Source organism: Microcaecilia unicolor, unplaced genomic scaffold (genome assembly GCF_901765095.1).
Source record: "Microcaecilia unicolor unplaced genomic scaffold, aMicUni1.1, whole genome shotgun sequence".
NCBI classification, from domain to species: domain Eukaryota; kingdom Metazoa; phylum Chordata; class Amphibia; order Gymnophiona; family Siphonopidae; genus Microcaecilia; species Microcaecilia unicolor.
Window position 1 is genome coordinate 130,845 of NW_021963127.1, and position 21,218 is coordinate 152,062.

Below are 21,218 nucleotides of genomic sequence, written 5' to 3' on the forward strand. Positions count from 1 at the left end.
CTTTCCTTCCCTTCGGTGTTCCGATTCGCTGCCTCAGTGTCCCGCCTTCCTGTGACGTGTTTCCTGTTTCCGCGAAGGCAGGACACTGAGAGGCAGCGAATCGGAACATCGAAGGGAAGGAAAGCATGAGGAGGCGAGCCTGGTCCTCTCAACCACGCCGGCGCTGTGACTGCAAGTAAAAAAAAATAAATAAATACAAGATTGAAACGCGTCGCGGGGGGGGGGGGGGGGGAGGTTTGGACCGGAAAGCAGGGCTGTCGGGAAGCAAAGAGGGCGGGCAGCTGGGGCAGGGGCGCTGGATCTCGACGGGCGGCAGGAACGCAAGTCAGGAACCCTAGGGAAAAAAGGTGCCGGTACGCCGTACCGGCGCGTACCGGCACAAAAAAAGCACTGAATAAGATCTTCAACCAGTCTCTACTGTAATAACTAAGGTTAGTTTTAGAGGAAGAATGGATTTTGTACCATTATTTTTATCAATTTTTTCCATGTACAAGTCTACATAATTACAAAACCACAAATCAAGAAAAAAAGTTCCAAAACTGAAGTATAAACACAATTTCAGTCCAGACCAACTGAGTAAAAATGGAAAACAAACCAAGTCTCCATTTATGACGGATTAAAAATACAAGATAGTAATTCTAGCAGCATATTTCCATAAAATAAATGCAAGCAGAATCAGATACCTTTCTACAAAGAAGAGAAAATAAAGTGTGATGCTGTCTCTAGAGCAAGTATTACATTCTCAAAGACAGAAAACTAGGTCCACCAAATTTATTTTTACAAATGGCGTATCAAGACGTTTTTTCTTTCTTGAGTTGTATTTGGTGCATGTCTTCCAGTTGTAGCTCAAGGCGAGTTACTTTTAGGTACAGTAGATGTTTACTGTCACTGCACCATTCAAAAAAAATATTCTTATCTTGGTTTTGACCTTATATTCCTTCCTAAGTCATTAACATGGTTACAAGTATTGAGTGTCTTATTCCTTTGTTCTGTAGGACCTTGCATCCTCTACAATAGTGTTTCTCAAGTCCAGTCCTTGAGTACCCACTGCCAGTCAGGTTTTCAGGATATCCACAATGAATATGAATGAACTTGATTTGCATACACTGCCTTCATTATATACAAATCTTTCATGCATATTCATTGTGGAAATCCTGAAAACCTGACTGGCAAGGAGTATTCCAGGACTAGACTTGGGAAACACAGCTCTAGAATGAAGAGTCAGTGTAGGTAGTGATCCCTCTTTCATCTAGTGGTCCAACTGATTATTTTACTGGCTTCTTGCTTCTTATATACCTAAAAAAGTTTTTACTATGTGTTTTTGCCTCCAACGCAATCTTTTTTTCAAAGTCTCTTTGCCTTCCTTATCAGCGCTTTGCATTTGACTTGCCATCCCTCATGCCATTTCCTATTATTGTCAGTCGGATCCTTCTTCCATTTTCTGAAGGATTTTCTTTTGGCTCTAATAGCTTTCTTCACCTCGCTTTTTAATCATGCCAGCTGTCGTTTGGCCTTCCTGCCTTCTTCCTATATCTAGTCTGGGCTTCCAGTATGGTATTTTTGAATACCATGTAACAGAGAGAGGGAACTAAGTACAAAAAAGGTCCAAGCAGAAAAACAGCACAAAGGGCCTTTAAAAACAAAGGGAACACAGTTCTTTCATCAAAAGAATCCTTTAATAGTAGAATTTGATTGGATTTTTGAATAGCATCCATGCCCAATGTTAACTTTTGACCTTTGCAGCTGCTCCTCAATTTTTTTTTGTTTCCATTTTATCAGAGTCTCTTTTTTGAAAGGTAAATGCTAATATATTGGATTTCCTGTGTGTATTTAATCTAGAGATCAAATCTGATCATAGGTCCTCAGCTTAACTATTAGTTAAATGACAAAATATTTCTTCCTTTTCATTTTAAAAGTGTTACCATGTAACTTCATTGAGTGCCCCCTAGTCTTTGTACTTTTTGAAAGAATAAACAATTGGTTCACGTTTACCCATTCTACACTACTTAGGATTTTGTACACCTCTATTATATCCTCCCCTCAGCCACCTCTTTTCCAAGTGAAGAACCCTAACCTCTTAAGCCTTTCCTCCTATGACTGGAGTTCCATTCCCTTAAATCACCCTTTATTAAACCTTTTCTATTTCAATTTCTGTTTATTGTGAGTCATGTAGTCAATCACAGCATAGTAAACATAAGATAGAAACAAAATAATATACAAAATTTGAACTTACTTCAACAACTAGTGCAACTTACACTGGGAATACTTTAAACTCTCACATGTCTACCAACTCTACCAAATGTAAAGAAAATTATGCTCACACTTTTCTCCCTCCCTAACTCCCCCCTCCCTCCCTCCCTCCCTCCCTTAATGGTAAGATACATGGTAGCAAACTTATACACTAAGTCTCTCACAGGGGTTCACATGTTCATAAGGTGTCCTTTTCCGGCTGGAGTGAGCGTTTGCCAAAAAGGTGTCCAAACACGAAAGAAGGCAGATTCTGAAAACCTCAAATCAGACCTAGCCACTCTCCACTCAAACTTCATATAGTCAATCATTTTGCTGCGCCATTGTTGGATTGTAGGACTTTTGGAGGAGATCCATTCTTTCAAGATAACTGCTTTAGCTGTTGTTGTTGCTCTGCGTACAAATCCTTTGTATCCTGCTGGTATAGGGGTGATCAATAATGGTTTTCCAAACAATTAAAGGGGAGTGCGCTTCCATGTAGTGTGCCACAATGTCGAAATATACTGTAATAGATTAGTCCAGAAGGCTGTTATCTTGGGACAGGACCAAAACATATGGCCCAAAGTGGCGCCCTGAGCTAGACACTTAGGACATGCACAGTCCGGAGACACTCCTGCATAGAATGCCCTTCGAGGCGACATATGTATCCTCATTGCAAACTTATAATCCATCTCTTGATGCGACACCAACTTTGAGGAACTCTTGATACTGAGAACAAAATCTTGAAGAGTTGGCCTTGACACTGACACTGCCAGCTCCTCGCTCCAAGATGCCGCCAATGCTGTGTAATTGGGCTCCTGCACTGAGTCTCTAATATGTCTGTGGTGCATCCGCATTGGCACCTTTGTTTGTGATTGCAAAGAAAAGGCGGAGGACAACTCCTCCTGTACATCTTCCGTTAGTGTTGTCCATGGGATGCTATGGACATAGTGCCTCAGTTGGTAATAATGGAACGATCAGAGGGTAGTAACCTGAATTGGTTTTGTAACTCCTCAAACGACCGCATCTGGCCCTCCTCTGTTAGTACATGAACTAAGTAAATTAGCCCGTTCCTCTGCCATCTGGCAAATGCAGGATAAATGTTTCCTGGAGGGAAGTTAGGATTACCACAAATTGCCATAAATGGAGTCGTTCTTGTTGAAAACTGATGGTGACGGCAGATCCACCTCCATGTTGCTTTTGCCGTGGGAAGGATGTGCGAGTCAGTCAATATGGGTGGAAGTGGGCCCCCTCCGACATGAAGCAGGCAACTAAAATGAGTGTCCCGAGTGAGTGTCATCTCTATTTTAGTAGCAGAAAATGCTGAAGTTGATCGAAACCAGTCTGAAATATGCCGCATGCTACTAGCTATAGTAAGGTAACGAATGCTCAGCAAACCCAACCCTCCATGCTCCATCGGGACACACAGGGACTTAATGGAAAGTCGAGCCCGCTTTTTTCTCCACAGGAAACATTGTAGATGTTTATTCAATTTCTTCTCGTCTGCTGGCCTGAGGAAGAGTGGCAGAGTCTGAAAGATGTAAATCCACTTCAGCACTAGCAGGATATTGTACAGCGCTATTCTACCTAATAGGGACAGGGGATAATCTGTCCACAACCTCAACTTATGACAAGTCATCTCCATCAAGGGAGTTACATTCTCATGATATAATCTCGTCATATCCTGAGTTATGTACGAGCCAGGGTATTTAATTCTATTCTCTGCCCAAGATAGAGGAGTACCCAATTCCTGTGCGCCCTCAGTTGTAGGGAAAACCCTAAGGCCTATGGATTTATGCACATTTAAGGTAAAGCCTGACATTCTCCCAAATTCTTGAATCATATCCAGCAGCTTTCCCAAAGTAGTCTGTGGCTGAGTAGTAATGATCATGAGATCATCTGCGAAGCACAAGGCCTTAATTGTTTCTCCCCCTACTCGAACCCTTGGGATCTCCCTTGAGTATTTAATGGCCCTCAACAGGGGTTCCATGGCCAGTATAAAAAGCGATGGTGAGAGAGGGCATCCCTGTCTAGTACCCTTTTTTATGTAAAAAGATTGGGACTGAACTCCATTAATTAGCACTGCTGCTTCCGGGCCTGAGTACAGGGCTCTTATGGCCCCAAAGGTCCACCCACCAAACCACATATGGGTCAACACAGTAAATATGTATTCCCATTCGATCTTATCAAATGCTTTTTCAGCGTCGAGGGAATACATACAGGTTAGAATTTGCTGTTGTTGGCTTGATGCCATGGCCAGTAGTAGTCGTCGAACATTACTAGCCGCTTGTCTGGTTTTGACGAAGCCCACCTGCTCCTCTCCAACCAATCTGGGCAGAATGTTTGATAGTCGATTCGCTATGATTTTGGCCAGGATCTTGAGATCGACATTGATTAAGGAGATAGGTCTATAAGAATTAGCCTGATCCTCCGGGCGGCCTGGTTTATGAATTAACGTAATGAATGCCTTATTGAAGTATGATGGAAATTTACCCTCCCCAATGATCTGTTCATAAAAGTCATGTATCCTGGGGTAGAAGGAGGGGGGCAACAGCTTATAGAACTCCCCTGAGTATCCATCTGGCCCAGGCGCAGATCCCACAGGTAGGGATTTAATTACATCTTGTATTTCTTTTTTTTAATATTACATTGTATTCTTAATTAAGGAAGCTCTAGGTCACTCTGCTCCTGTTCTGTCAAGTGCGGCTGGCCTACCTGATCTAAAAATTGAATGGTCTCTTTGCAGCCTGCGGTCTGAGATGAGATGACTCATATAAAGAGCTAAAGAAGTTCTTAAAGATTCCAGCTATCTCCTCACTCTTATTATGGAGTTTCCCCCTATGGTCTCTAAGGGTAACAATTGGCTTCCGCGGTCCCCCGGACTGAACCAATCTCGTTAAAAAGGCCCCCGACCGATCCCCATATCGTTGAAATTTGTATTTTTGATATGCCATGGAACGTCGGGCTTTCTGATGTAATAAAGAATTAAGGGCCACCTGGACTGTGTGGAGCTGTTACTTTGTGGATGTAGTAGAGTGTTTAAGATGTTGCTTTTTAGCTCTTTTAAGGTCTTTTTCTAACTTTAATATTGCTGAGGCAATTTTTTTGTTATGAGCTGAGACATAGGCTATATCATCGCCTCGCAGCACTGCTTTAGCAGTTGCCCAAAATAGGCCAGGTTGATCCTTATGTTGATCATTATTGTTGGTATAATCTTCCCATTTCTGAGCTAGATATGATCTAAAATCTTTATCTTGGTACAGGTGAATTGGGAACTTCCACCTCCTCGCCTGCTGGTAGAACCCGGGGGACTCCACATCCATCCACACAATAGAGTGGTCCGAGACCTCCTCCGGACCAATTTCCACATTCAACACCCATGGAAAGGTGGTGTGAGAAAATAATATGTAATCAAGTCGGAAGGAAGTCCCATGGGCACGTGATTCGTGGGTGTAGTCTCGTTCTGTTGGATGGAAACTACGCCACGTATCCACCAAATTGAGTTTTTGCATGAAATGAGAAAGAGCATGTGATCGCGGACCTCCTCTATGTGCTGAATGAGGGTTGGAACAGTCATATTGTGGATGGGACACCAGATTAAAGTCACCCATCACCATGAGCTGCATCGAGAGGTAGGGCATACACACTCGGATTAACTGAGCTAAAAATTTAGGATCATAGGTATTTGGGCCATATAAGCCCAGTATCATAAATTCCCACACCCAAATCAAAATATAGCGCCCGCCCTGGTCCACTTCTACTACCTCAGACTTGACCGCCAGGCCTTTCCGGATTAATATGGCCACCCCACCCTTACGATCACCAAATGCGGATGAGTAGACCTCTCCCACCCACTGGCGCTTTAACTTTGCGTGCTCTGCCGCCGAGAGTCTAGTTTCCTGTAGGCAACCCACATCTGTTTTATGCCAGTTCAGTGCTGCTAGTATTTTCGCTCTTTTAATCGGAGTTGAAATGCCTCCCACGTTCCACGTGATGAAGCGTATGGACTTAACTTTTACATTTGTGCAACTTATCCACCGCAGATTCTAAAGGTTTAATGCCATTCCTCGGGCGCCCAGCCTCGCCCAAGGAACCCTGTGACCTAGTTCGCCACCCCGTATCTATAAAACCCGGTATTATATGTAGGTCCCGTGTAAACCCAGTATGTCCCGTAAAATGTGCATAAATCATGATCTCAACCCCCCTCCCTGACCCAATCCTTTATCCAACCTGCTACTACACATTAACCAAACTGTAACTCTTATGGAAATCAATGATGGTGGCCTCCCCTCTCCCCCACCACCCCGCACCCCAGGACAGCAAGTTGTTTAACCTTCATTAAATTAGCCTGTTCCACTAACATACTCACAACTTCAACAGTTAGAACTCTTTATCACCCAGATCTCTCTGGTTATTAAAGTTTAATCCTCAAGGAGGAGGAGATCTAAGTAAGTCTGTTGGAACCTCCTGCGGTGCTCTGTAGGTCTGCCATTTCTCCTGGTAATATACTTTTAGGATCGCAGGATATATCAAGGCGAATCTTTGTTTAGTGAGAGCTAAAGATTTACATATAGGTCCAAATGCTTGGCGTCGTTCTTGAAGTGCAGCAGAAAACTCCTGGAATATTTTAACAGGCGTACCTTCAAAAGCTAGAGTCTCTCTTCTGCTGCATCCCACGTAAGATTTCCACTTTATGGATGTAATTGTGTACTTTTATCATAATTACTCTTGGTCACTGATTTGGGCGTGACTTGCGTCCCACTCGATGGGCTCGTTCAAGGCACAATGGCTCAACACTATCCGACAAGGCGAATTCCGATTTTAGCCACTTCTCTAGTACTTCTGATAAGTGGTGTTCCGGAGTGGATTCCGGGAACCCGATAATCCACAAATTATGCCGCCTCGATCGATTTTCCAATTCATCTACAAGCTGGGTGTGTTTCTGCACCAACTCTGTGAGCTCCGTCAACCGCGACGACATTCCGGCCTCCTCGTCCTCCACCGTCGACATTCGCTGTTCTAACTCACCCGTTCGCTTTGTGGTTTCCGCCAATAGCGATTCAAGGGAGGTGAGTTGACCCGAGAGTTGCTGGAGTTGTTGAAGTTGCGGTTCCATTGCCGACTTTACAACCACAGTCAGTTGCTGTAACTGCGCGTCGGTAAACTCCGCAGGGATTTTCTCTGGTGCCGGGTTTACGGCCATCTTGTTATCGAGCAGTCTAGTCTTCTCCTCTTTCTTCCCGCTTTTTGGAGGCATGCTGGATTCTGAACGAGTGACAAACAGGTCCATAAAGTCCTTTTCAGTCTCCTCCTCTTGGGGTGGTGGTTAGAAACCGTGGCCCTCTATGCTGGGTGCGGGTGACAGGGCGAGGCCTCAGAAGAGAGCTATACCACGTCTGCTCCCTTCAACTCATCACGTGATCTCCTTATTAAACCTTTTCTAATTCTGCTTTATCTTTTTTGAGATACAGCGACCAGAATTGCACACAATACTCAAGGTGAGTTTGCACCATACACCAATATAGAGGCATTATATTATTCTTTGTTTTATTTTCTATCCCTTTCCTTTACACATCTGTAACAGCAGATCAACAGTTTCATGATTGAGTTCTTTCAGTACTCTATTGTGTATACCATCTGGTCCAGGTGTATATTCCTCCCTATACTAGTCCTGTAAGATGGGCCTGCTAGCCCTCAGATTTGCTGTCATCAGCATAAATTTAGTTTCTCCCTGCAGCTGCATGTAAGCAGAGTGCTTGATCAGTACATGGAAAGTATTGGTCACATGTCAAGGAGAAACAAAGGAAGAACTGAGGCTATGCGGCCCATATATGGCAGATACAAATGGATACAACCTTGATGGTGAAGAGAGACCGAGGACCCTCCAAAGTGCAAGATGTTCCACCGGAAATATGGGTTCAGAGAAGAAGGACACTATGAGGCATATCTTCAAAGCACTCAGCCTTACAAAGTTCCATAGGTTACTATGGAACTTTGTAAGGCTAAGTGCTTTGAAAATGAGCCCCCAGGTGTTTCATACTACTTGTTTGTTAACATGGTTTTTGCACGCTGGGATCACACTTTACTGATAAGGAATTAGCCAATGGCAACTAAGTGTGCATGTGAACAAAAGCAGGAGAGGATGATAGAATAGAGGAAATTGCCATTTTTGTACATATATAAAAAATAACAGATTACTATATTGTGTAATGGAAGGAAACAGGAAAATCCATATATGAACACAAGTTAGATTAGGAGAAATTAAACTTGTAACAGTATATAAATGAAGACTGAGAAAGTTTTGCTGAGCAGATTTTGTTATTCAATCTTTGCGTCTGGCTTTTCTGTGTGACATCCTGCTCCAGAGAGAACAATTATTTTGTACTGGCTTAGTGAAATACCACTAAAGATTTTTACTGGTTGCACCTACACCTAAGTCTGATTGTCTCTCTTATTCCAAGCCCCCTAGGGCTGAAGTGTTTTTCCCTCCCCAGGGGAAAGGGATGGGACTACACAAAGGTGATTTACTACTCTTTTTTATATTTAAATTTCTTTATTGATTATCTTTTATAACATTCATAAACAAAATAGTTATCAGAATATCTGAAAATTATACAATAAGAAATACTACATTGAAAGAAAGTTTCCAAATTGCTTTTGTCCACAACATGGAGATCCAAGATATAGGAAAAAATAAAATAATTTGCAATTACAATCTGCTATTAGAGCGGAAGGTATCCCAACAATACAATCAGACAGTAGCATTATTCTGGTTTACTACACCAGAGGGGTTTCTCATACTTTCTTTACTTACTACAAATTCTTGAAGTTTCTTGGGGTCGGTAAAAAGAAAATTATTAGTTTCATAACAAATTAAACACTTACTAGGAAATTTAACAAAGAAGGTCGCCCCTAGGGCTATCACTCTTGGTTTAAACGCCAAGAGCTCCTTCCTTCTCAACTGTGTTTCTTTAGACAGGTCTGGAAATACATTTACCTTCGATCCCATGAACACTTCATTCATATGTCGGAAATATAAACGCAAAACATTTGTTTTGTCCAATTCAAAAGCGAAAGAGACAAGTAAAGTTGCTCGTTCAAGTTCAACTGATGTTTCTAGCAATTCAGTAACATTTAAAGCCTCACTAGGCCTTTGATCATTTAATCTCAAATTTCTTTTTATATAGTAAACCGGCGGAGAATTATCTTTTGCAATTCCTAAAATTTCTAAGAAATATTTCTTTAACAGTTCCAACGGAGAGATAAACGTAGATACAGGAAAATTAAGAAATCTTAGGTTATTTCTCCTGAGTTGATTTTCAAGAGATTCCATTTTCTTAGCAGTCACATTTTTCTCCTTAATCAATGTAGTTATTACTTCCTTAGATGATTTCATCTCAAATTCTAATCTTTTAAAAAGTCATTCTTTTGTTCTTCAACTTTATTGGACAATTGTTGAAAATTATTCTTAAGTTCTAGAGAGCGTCTAGAGTGACTATAGCAGGTCTTACCGAACAGCAATCTCCCCCGGGAGCTCTTTCTCTGGGCAGTGTAGGCGTTGCGGTAACCCTCGTAGCCCCATCCGATATTTCTCCAGCAAAAAGTTCAGTGGGGGAGCCTCCTCCGAGCGCCTGGACAACCAAGCCCACTCCGGATGTCTCCAAGTGTTCACTATCCAACACACCGTTGCTTCCGGGTTGCGGCGGGGTCATGCCTTGCGGAGGAGGGTTTAAGGTAGCTCCCTCCGTGCTGGTGTTCACGGCTATCTGCCTGGTTTCCCCTGGAGTATTCGTTGGGACACCCGACATCCGAACTCCGTATTGCTCCAAGGTAGGTTGGCGTGTGGGGGGGGGGGGTTCCCAATCGGTCCCGAGGAGGCTGGGGTACCGATTTTTCCCTTTTTCCCCATATCTTGGGGACGCACCAAACTACCAACCCAAACTTGAGGTTCAGGAGCACTCACGATGTGCGTCCGCTCTCCAGCACCATCTTGGATCCTCGCCCACACTACTCTTTAATTTGTCAATTTGGCTCATTACATATTCTAGGTTCCTCAGCATTATCACCATTGAAACCCATTTCTAGTACAGGTAGACCTCTTACATCTTCTTTGGTAGAGACCAAAGAGAAGAATTCATTCAGTCTCTCTGCTATGGCCTTGTCCTCCCCAAATACCCATTTCACTATTTGATGATCCAACAGTCCCATGGTTTCCCTCACAGGCTGTTATTACTAGGAGTTTTCACCTCTGTGGCATGTTTCTCTTCATATTCTCTTTTAGCCTTCTTTATCAATGTTTTGCATTTAACTAGCAAGTGCTTAGTTGCTTCTTGTTTTCCTCATTTGGATCCTTTTTCCATTTTTTGAAGGATGTTCTTTTGGCTTTAATAGCCTCTTTCACTTCTCCCTTTAATCATGCTATCATTTGTTCTTTAATACGTGGAATACATTTAGTCTGGGCTTCCAAGATGGTATTTTTAAACAACATTTATGACTGATTTAAAGTTCTAACCTTAGCGTTTGATCCCATTAGCTTTTTTAAAACAATTTTCCTCATTTTATCATAATTTTCAAAAACTAAATGCTGCTACAGTAGATTTCCTTAGGGACTTCACACGCCAGTTAAGTCAAATTTGATCATGTTATGATCGCTGTTCCCAGTGGACCCAACACTGTTGTATTAAGTCCTGCATTCCAATAAGGATTAGATCCAAAATAGCTCCCCCTCTTGTCGGTTCACGGACTTGTTGCTCCAAGAAGCAGTCATTTATTACATCTAGGAATTTTAACTCCCTAGCATTCCCTGATGTGACAATCATCCAATCAACAAAATCACAATAACAATGTTTGTTACTTATCAAAGTTAACCAACCCAGGATAACACTCATCCACACCACAAAATTAGTGGAGAATATTGTTGGATTATTTGTAGTAAATAATTAGCAGATTTTTATACACACAGCTTCAGCTTTAGAAATGTTAATTTCTTTTCTTCATCTCTCTCACATACACCCCAGAATAATTCACTGCTGAGTCACTTTAAAGTTGAATTAACAAAACATCTGTTTACTCACAGTTTTAGTTAGATTGATATTCAGGCAGGCTTATTATACATAATACTATACATTTGGATTATCAGCTCTTTCCATGTGCTTAGATGGTAATGGATGCTCTACAGGTAGATCCTCAGCTAGGAGAGACCATGAGCTCCATGTGCTATGTCCTAACCCCCACAGGAAGTTGCATGGGTGTGACCTCTCTAGGCAATTCACATCAGAGGTCACAGAGTAATCACAGAGAAAAAAAACATTGCTGACAGACAATGCATGTAAAACACAATACATTATTCCAACAAACCCCTTCTCATGCATAACTGTCATGCAATTATTAATTCATACAAAGTCCAAGCTTTATTACGCAGATTCTCAAAACGTTCTCTGGGTAACGGTTTGGTCATGATGTCAGCTGTCATCTCACTGGTGTGACAATAGTGTAGACTGATGACCCCTTCTTTCGCCAGCTCTCGCACGTTGTGATATTTCGTTGCGATGTGCTTGGTGCGTGACTGAACCTTGTCATTCTGTGACAGTCTGATGCAGCTCTGATTATCTTCCATTATCTGGATTGGTCTCTGTTCATCTATTCCAAAATCCAGCAAAAGTTTTTCAATCCACATCAGTTCTCTGCATGCTTCTGATACAGCCACATATTCAGCTTCTGTAGAAGACAGACTCACAATACTTTGTTTATGACTGGCCCAAGAAATTTGTACATTTCCATACATAAACACATATCCACTTGTGGATTTATAATCAGAATGATCCCCTGCCCAATCTGAATCACAGTAACATATTAGTTTTGGATTACTATTGGCTGAAATCTTTAATTTACAATCAATGGTACCTTTTAAATACCTTACCATCCTTTTAACTGCAGTCCAATCTGATTTGGTAGGTGAGCTGACCCTTCTGCTCAAAATTCCTACTGCATTTGCTATATCAGCCCTGTATGTGGTAGTCAGATATAAAAGCTTACCTATGGCTGATCTATATTGGATGTTATCTGGTAAAGGTTCTCTTACTGTTTCATCCTTCAGAAAATCAGTGATCATGGGAGTGCTTACAACTTGGGCATCTTGCATACCTAAACTTTCAATAAGCTCATTTATTTTCTGCTTCTGGCTTAGAAGATAAGAACCATCATTTTGTTTCTCAATTTCTATACCAAGATAGTATGACACATTACCAAGTTCTTTTATCTCAACATTCAGGTTTAAATATTTTACAATGTCCTTGTACTCTTGCTCACTTTCGCTTGCAATGAGCAGATCATCAACAAAAGCTAAAATGTATGCATATTGTCCATTTCTGCACCTAGTGTACAAGCATTTATCTGCTTCACCTTGCTTAAATCCTAAATTTGTCAATATTTCATGCAATTTGTCATTCCAACATTTTGCACTTTGCTTTAATCCATAAAGACCTTTGTTTAATTTACACACTAGCTGTCTTTGTTTTGTATTTATGAAACCTGTTGGCTGTTCCATGTACAAGTCTTCAGTTATATCTCCATGAAGAAATGCTGTTTTCACATCAATGTGGTTGACTTGCATGCCTTTTGAGACTGCAATGCTCAGAAGTGTTCTAATTGTCGTGTGTTTCACTACAGGTGCAAACACTTCATCAAAATCTTCTCCATATTTTTGAAGATATCCCTTTGCGACTAATCTGGCTTTATACCTTTCCACTTTTCCTTGTGCATTCCTTTTTAACTTGAATACCCATTTGCATCCTATAGCTTTCTTGCCAGGAGGTAATTTTGTAAGAATCCAAGTTTTATTTTTATGCAATGCATCAATTTCTTCTTGTGCAGCTTTACGCCATTCAGCAGCTTCTTCTGCTGGCATTTTCTCAATCTCATCCCATGTTAAGGGCTCTTGAGCTTCTGCTGACTTTGTTAGGTAAGACAGTCTTGGGGGTGGAACACCTTTGTTTTCCCTGGATGAGCGTCTGACAACAGGTTGGTCCGACCTTTCCGCATTCTCTAAATCTGAGAGTCCTTCTCCAATTGATTCCCCTTCTCCAACTGTACTGTCTTCTTCAATGATCCTTTCTGTGTCTGCTTCCTCTGCCTGTTCCTCGTTAGATACAGATGAGTTGCTTTCAGACATCTGCCTTGGTATGGCATTTATATACACTGGCATGTCTATTATGGTTCTAGTTTCATATTCTGGATGATAAGGCTCATCTGGGATAATCCAGCCTTTATCAACCCTTTTGTTTTCATCAAAATATGTAACATGTCTTATGCCAACAATGCCAGTTTTCAGATTCAAAATTCTATATCCTTTGTGTCCTGGAGCATAGCCAACTAAAATGCCCCTTTCTGTTGTGGAATCCAGCTTATGCCTTCTTTGCTTTGGTACATGAGCATATGCTGTACTTCCAAATGTTCTTATGTGTGACAGGTTTGGCTTCCTACCATGCCATGTCTCATGTGGTGTGCGCTCAGCGCCTTTAGTTGGCATTCTGTTTTGTAGGTACACTGCTGTGAGAATGGCTTCCCCCCATAGTCTTTTAGGGAGATTGCTATCTGACAGCATACATCTGGTCATTTCCACAATTGACCTAAATTTTCTCTCTGCAACAGAATTTTGCTCTGGTGTATAAGCTACTGTTGTGATATGCTGAATGCCTTCTTGTTCTAGAAATGTGCGCATGCTTTGTGAAGTGAACTCACCACCATTGTCGGTCTGAAGAACCTTTGGTTTTCTTTCAAATTTATTGCTCACCATGGCTACGTATTTCTTCAGCATGTCTGTGACTTGACTTTTTTCTTTCAGCAAATAGGCCACACAGTATCTAGAGAAATCATCCAAGAATATTAGCACAAATCTGTTATTTCCCAATGATGGGATATTAAACGGTCCACATAAGTCACTGTGTATTAAGTCCAGTACTTTATTACTCCTATTTCCTGTGTATGCAGGAAATGAGGGTCTCACACCTTTTTGAGTAACACAGTCTATGCATTTCTCCATTTTACCAGTATCTGCACTTATTTGAATGCCAGTGGCAAGTTGCTTACTGTGAAGATCCTGGATCACCTTAAAATCACGATGTCCCAGGCGGCGGTGCCAGATTTCCAGACTACATTTACCATCATTCTTCCTTACTTGCACCATATGTGAGGCTTCACCTGAAATGCTCAGTTTATAAATATCATTATGCATAAAAGCTTCAGCATACACTTCATCATTTTTAGAGATTGTGCACTTACTGTTTTCAAAATGAATCACAAATCCCTTCTTATCTAATGTAGATACACTAAGCATATTGCAAACTGCTTGGGGAATATACAAGACATCACTTACAGGAATTTCTTTAACTTCATTAGACACTTTGCATTTTAAGAATCCAATGCCTTTTGCTTGGATCTGAGTAGTCCCTGCGTTTGCAGTATGAAGAACACCTTCTTCTGGACTCATTTCCTGAAAGAAATCCTTACAATTGGTTAAATGGCATGTGCTCCCCGAATCCAAAATCCAAGTACTTTCATTTGAATTATTATTTACCATAGTCAAAGATTTTTCTGCCATTAGAAAGCTATTATGTTTATCATTGTCTTTCATACATTTCTGCTTGGAAACTTCTTTAGTTCCATTGGCTTAGGTGAGCTAGAGGGAGTGTTTTGTGTTTCCTTACACCATTTAGATACATGTCCCTCCTTTCCACATGAGTAGCAAATCAGCTTGCCCTTGGGTGGAGTTTTCCCATAGCTCCGCCTTCCTCTATTCTTTGCCAAGAAATTTGTTTCATTTCTCTCTGACTGTCTTTGAAAACACATCTCCTCAGAATCATTAATTATGCATTCCTGCCTGAGTTTTGATGCTGCCTGTTCAAAAGATTGCCCTTCAATGGCTTCATTTACAGACCTAAAAACATCAAACTTCTTTGATAGTGAGGTAAAAAGAAATGCTCTTTTCAATGCATCACACATGGGAATTCCAGAAAGTTCTAACTTTTGAAATGAAGACATAAGATGCATAATGTGATCATTACACTTACCTTTATCCCTTAATTTGGTTTCATTCAACTCTGCCAACCAAATTGGTTGCTGTTTTGCATATGTAGTTGCATACATAGCTCTCAGCTTATCTAAAATTTCCTTTGCTGTATCTTTTGCCTTCCAGCAATATGGCTTGCTTCTCTGAGAGAGCTTCAAAAAACATGCACTTCACATAATAGTTTGCATTGTCCCATTCAGCCATATTTTCAGCTGTTCTGTTTTGGTCTAAACACTATACTTAATTTCTTTGCTTGAAGGAGACATCTGAATCTTAGCTCCCACTTGCTGATAATTAACTTCAGTTAATTTAGGCACCTTGAGAGCGTGGAAAAATGGTGAATTTCCTCCCTCAGCCATTGCCTTCTGTTTGGTGTGGGGGGGGGGGGGGAGAGAGAGACAGACTGAATCTTTCTTTTAAAACTTAAGAGAAAAATTTGGCTTTTTCACTGCCTGCTAATATTTCTCTTCTTCCTTTTTCAATTCCTGGGCTGGGCCCATAACCCTTTTGTTGGATTATTTGTAGTAAATAATTAGCAGATTTTTATACACACAGCTTCAGCTTTAGAAATGTTAATTTCTTTTCTTCATCTCTCTCACATACACCCCAGAATAATTCACTGCTGAGTCACTTTAAAGTTGAATTAACAAAACATCTGTTTACTCACAGTTTTAGTTAGATTGATATTCAGGCAGGCTTATTTAACATAATACAATACATTTGGATTATCAGCTCTTTCCATGTGCTTAGATGGTAATGGATGCTCACACCACAGATCCTCAGCTTAGGAGAGACCATGAGCTCCATGTGCTATGCCTAACCCCCACAGGAAGTTGCATGGGTGTGACCTCTCTAGGCAATTCACATCAGAGGTCACAGAGTAATCACAGAGAAAAAAAAAAACCATTGCTGACAGACAATGCATGTAAAACACAATACATTATTCCAACAAATATAAGATCTTAGAATGCTGTACATATATACCCTTCTCATTCCAACTTCACAGTAGACAGTGCACCATCACAGGTCTCAAAAAGAATTCCACTAAAAATAGCAACCATTTAATTCATGCTTTACTATGCAAAAAGTTATCCAATGGTATGGCTTAAACCTGTGAAAAGGGAACAGCTCAGTCCAAATCTATGAGCTAAGAATACAATAAACGTGCACTTAGCCCAATTTCAGGGTATCTCTTGAAAATTTAATGCAAAAGCTCCCAGCTTAATAGAAATAACTCAATAGCTCTCTTGATAGGATTTCCTGTTTCGCCTCTGTGGCTACATCAGGAGAAATTCCACTGTTCATAGGCACAACATTTCTCAAAATATTGCTATTTTTAGTGGAGTTTTTTCAAGATCTATGATGGTATGCTATCCATTCTTAAGTTGGAATGAGAAGGGGATACATGTAAAGCATTGAGGTCTTTTTTTCTCCATTATTTTTGTGGTTTGGTGGGCATTATCACAAGAATAAGTAACAAGAACTGTTATTGTGATTTTCTTGGTTTAGAATTCTTGCTCCTGATTAGGTTGACAACTGAAAATCACCATTATACTGTTGCCAAATTTGCTAGCTTTCCTAATTTGTTAGCATTTTATTCATTTCTTTCTGGCCCAGCAGACGGGTAGTACAGCCCTACCAGTATACTCTCCCTTCACACATGGAAGGGAAAGAGTATTCCACATTGCTACCTGTTTCCTGCAGAATTTTACAATTTTGCTCGACTCAATTCCCTCTAACATATAGCGCAGCCCACCCCCTCCAATTTGATCCACATTATCATTGCGATATAATTTGTACCCTGGTGCGTCAACAAAACAAATTATGGAGAAAAGGGCACATCTGTATCCAACAATTCTGAAGGGCTCAAGTGTTGCATACCTGAAGCCCCCTGAACAGCCCCCGAAGCAGGCTGCTGAAAAGGAATCACAGCATGAGGAGCCGCCTAGGAGGAGGGAACTGCAGTAAGTGTGCACTGCTCCAAAATGGCCGCCATTCCCATACTCAGGAAGCCATGGTCCGAAACGGAGCCCAAGTCAGCTGAGGCCCCCCAAAATTGCTGATGACTCCATGGAAAGGAAGAGCAAACGCTGCAGTGACCCAACACCAATTAGCATGCCCCCCCATTTTGAACAAAGCTCAAGAGATTCAAAAGGCACCATTAGAAGATGCCAAGCAGCCCCAATCTCAGAAAGAAAATCCTATTCATCACACCTGAGAGTCAACCTGACGAAGGGACACTGAAAGGTTTCTCTGTACAGAGGCTGAACCAACTCTTTAAAAAGACATGTACCCCCCCTTTTGAAGGGAAAATTAGGTTCTTACCTTGGTAATTTTCTTTCCTTTAGTCACAGCAGATGAATCCATTAACTGATGGGTTATGCCCGCCTACCAGCAGGTGGAGATAGAGAACACTGAAAAACCATAGTGCTCTATGGACGGCTAGTTCCATCTGCCTTCAGTATTCGAAACTTCCAAAGCAGAGTGTATCCTCAAAGTAGAATAACATGAACTTTCCTCACAGCGAACGAATGCCCCAGAACAGGAGCAATAATCACACAAAGGAGGGACAATCTCAACATCCTGTAACAGAACAGAAATCCTGAAGACTGTTTTCCAACTTCTCCCAATGAGGGAACATGTCTGCAGGAAACAACTGAACAAATAGACAGAGAGGGATCATGGATTCATCTGCTGTGACTAAAGGAAAGAAAATTACCAAGGTAAGAACCTAATTTTCCCTTCCTTGTCATCAGCAGCAGATGAATCCATTAACTGATGGGATGTACAAAAGCACTCCCTAGGTAGGGCGGGAATCTTGTCACTCCCCGAGCAAGCACTTGCGCTCCAAACTGCGCGTCCCGCTTTGCTGCAACATACAGCCTGTAATGCCGGATGAAGGAGAGCTTAGAAGCCCAAGTAGCCGCACTACAGATTTCCTGAAGAGAGAGTGCTCCTGTTTTGGCCCACGAAGAGGAAATCGCTCTCGTGGAATGCGCTTTAAATGCGTCAGGCGTAGACCACCCTGACAGCAGGTACGCAGAAAAAATGGTTTCCTTGAGCCAACGGGCTATAGTGGCCTTAGACACTGGAGGCTCTCTTCGAGGACCTGACAACAAGACAAAAAGGTGATCAGAGGTCCTGAAGTCATTTGACATTTGCAGATACTGCAAGAGAGCCCTGCGAACATCCAGAAGATGTAACTGCCCAAAAGATTCCGGAAACTCCTCCCTAGTAAAGGAGGGCAGATAAATGGGCTGGTTTAGGTGAAACGCTGAAACCACCTTAGGCAGGAAGGAAGGTACAGTACGCATCGTAACTCCGGACTCTGAGAATTGCAGAAAGGGATCTCGACAGGACAGAGCCTGGAGCTCAGACACACGTCTCGCCGAAGTTATGGCCACCAAAAAGACTGTCTTTAGAGTCACATCCTTCTCTGAAGCTCGCCTCAGTGGCTCAAAGGGCAAACACTGGAGCACCTTCAACACCAGCCCCAGGCTCCAAGCTGGACACGGCAGCCACACTGGCGGGCGAAGCCGGAGCGCCCCTCATAGAAATCGGGCAACGTCCAGATGAGCGGCCAGGGAAAGGCCAGAGACCTTCTCTCGAAAGCATGCCAATGCTGCCACTTGCACTAGCAGGGAATTTTAGGCCAAGCCTTTTTGTAAACCATCCTGCAAAAACTCCAGTATTGGCGAGACTGTAGCCCTCGTGGGTGTGATCGCCTTTGAAACACACCATACCTCAAACTGGCGCCAGATCGGAGCATAAGCAACAGAAGTGGACCGCTTGCGGGCCTGCAAGAGAGTGGAGATGACTTTGTTAGAATAGCCTCTCTCTCTCAATTGCGCCCTTTCAAGAGCCATACCGTAAGATCAAAGCAGCAGGGATCCTCCATGGTCACCGGGCGCTGCATCAACAGGTTAAGTACCAGCGGCAAAGGAAGAGGGGCCTCCACCAGCATCCGCGTACCATGGCCGTCTGGCCCAACCCAGGGCAATGAGAATCACCACTCCTTGATGTAGCCGAATTCGCAGGAGGACTCGCCCTATCAAGGGCCAAGGAGGGAACACATACAGGAGGCCCGGAGGCCAGGGTTGAGCCAAGGCATCCAACCCCGCCGAGTGAGGACCTCTCTGTCTGCTGAAAAAGCACGGGACTTTGGCATTTGCACTTGATGCCATTACATCCGCTACGGGCGTTCCCCATTTGACACAGATCTGAAGAAACACTGTCTGCCAGTTCCCACTCCGCTGGGTCGATTTGATGCCTGCTTAGAAAATCAGCTTGCACGTTGCTCTGACCTGCTATGTGAGCTGCTGACAGAAGCTGCAGATGTAGCTCGGCCCAGTGGCACATCTGAGCGGCCTCCGCGGCCAGTGCTCTGCACTGAGTGCCACCCTGTCGATTTATGTAGGCCACATCTGTCGTATTGTCCGACAGAACTCTGACAGTCAGCCCCTCCAGAGTCTTGTGAAAGGCCAGAAGAGCCTGGAATATTGCTCTCAGTTCCAAGCGATTGATGGACCACCCGACAGGCCCTGGGCTTAGCTTCCCTTGCAATGTGCTCCCCAGCCGACCAGGCTGGCATCGGTTATCACCAGGCACCAAGAGGGAAGAGCCAGCGGCATTTCTCACCGCAGCATGCTGTTTGAGAGCCACCACTCCATACTGAGCCAGGCCGCAGGGAGCCACGTGAGTCTGCGTTGACAATCCTGGGACATTGGAGACCATCGTTGAAGCAGGGCAATCTGCAGAGGTCTCAAGTTTGCTCTCACCCATGGCACTACCTCCAAAGTGGCCGTCATCGACCCCAGCAGCTGGACAAAGTCCCAAGCTCGTGGGCGAGGCATCCGCAGGAGCAGACGGACCTGATTCTGAAGCTTGCACCGCCTTTGGTCGGGTAGAAAGACAAACCCCCAAATATTTGAGAGATTGAGAGGGGGTTAGGTGACTTTTGGGTATATTGACGACCCAGCCCAGAGATTGCAGTACTGAGACCACTCTGGCTGTGGCCAGATGACTTTCGTCTGCCGAATCCGCTCTGATGAGCCAGTCGTCAAGGTACGGGTGAACCCAGATACCCTGTCGCCTGAGAAAAGCAGCTACTACCACCACAACCTTGGAAAAGTTGCAGGGAGCTGTGGCAAGGCCAAAAGGCAAGGCCCGAAACTGGAAATGTTTTCCCAACAACGCAAACCGGAGAAACCGTTGATGCGGGGGCCAAATAGGCATGTGCAAGTAAGCTTCTTTTAGGTCCAGAGACATGAGAAATTCTCCTGGCTGTACCGCCGCAATGACGGAGCACAGGGTTTCCATGCGAAAATGTCGCACTCTTAGAGCCTCGTTGACTGAGTCGAGGATCGGTCGGAAAGACCCGTCTTTCCGAGGCACCACAAAGTAAATGGAGTAGCGACCGCAGCCGCGTTTGGTGGGAGGCTCAGGGATCACTGCTCCAAGGTGCAACAAGACTTGTAAGGTCTCCTCTACCGCCGCCCGTTTGACGGCAGTACCGCATCGGGACTCCACAAACACATATCTCACCGGGGCGCTGAATTCCAATCGGTAACCTTCTCTGATCAGGTCCAGGACTCACACTGATCAGAGGTAATCTTGGTCCATTCCTCGAGAAAGAGGGAAAGACGTCCTCCTACTGCAGGAATCGAGGAATGGACCAGCACCCAACTCCAGGCCTTGAACCGGCCGCTGCGGAACGCTTGTTCCTCTGCTGAAAATGGCACGTTGAGAAACCCCAGCAGAGCGCCTCAGGCGATATCTGCGAGCTTCAAAGAAGCGAGGTCTGGAAGAGGAGGGCCACAAAGAATCCTTGGAAGAAGGCCTCGGCCTATCCTCGGGTAAGCGCTAGGGTTTAGGGTCCCCCAGGCCTTTCACAATCTTCTCCAGCTCCTCTCCAAATAACAAGTGG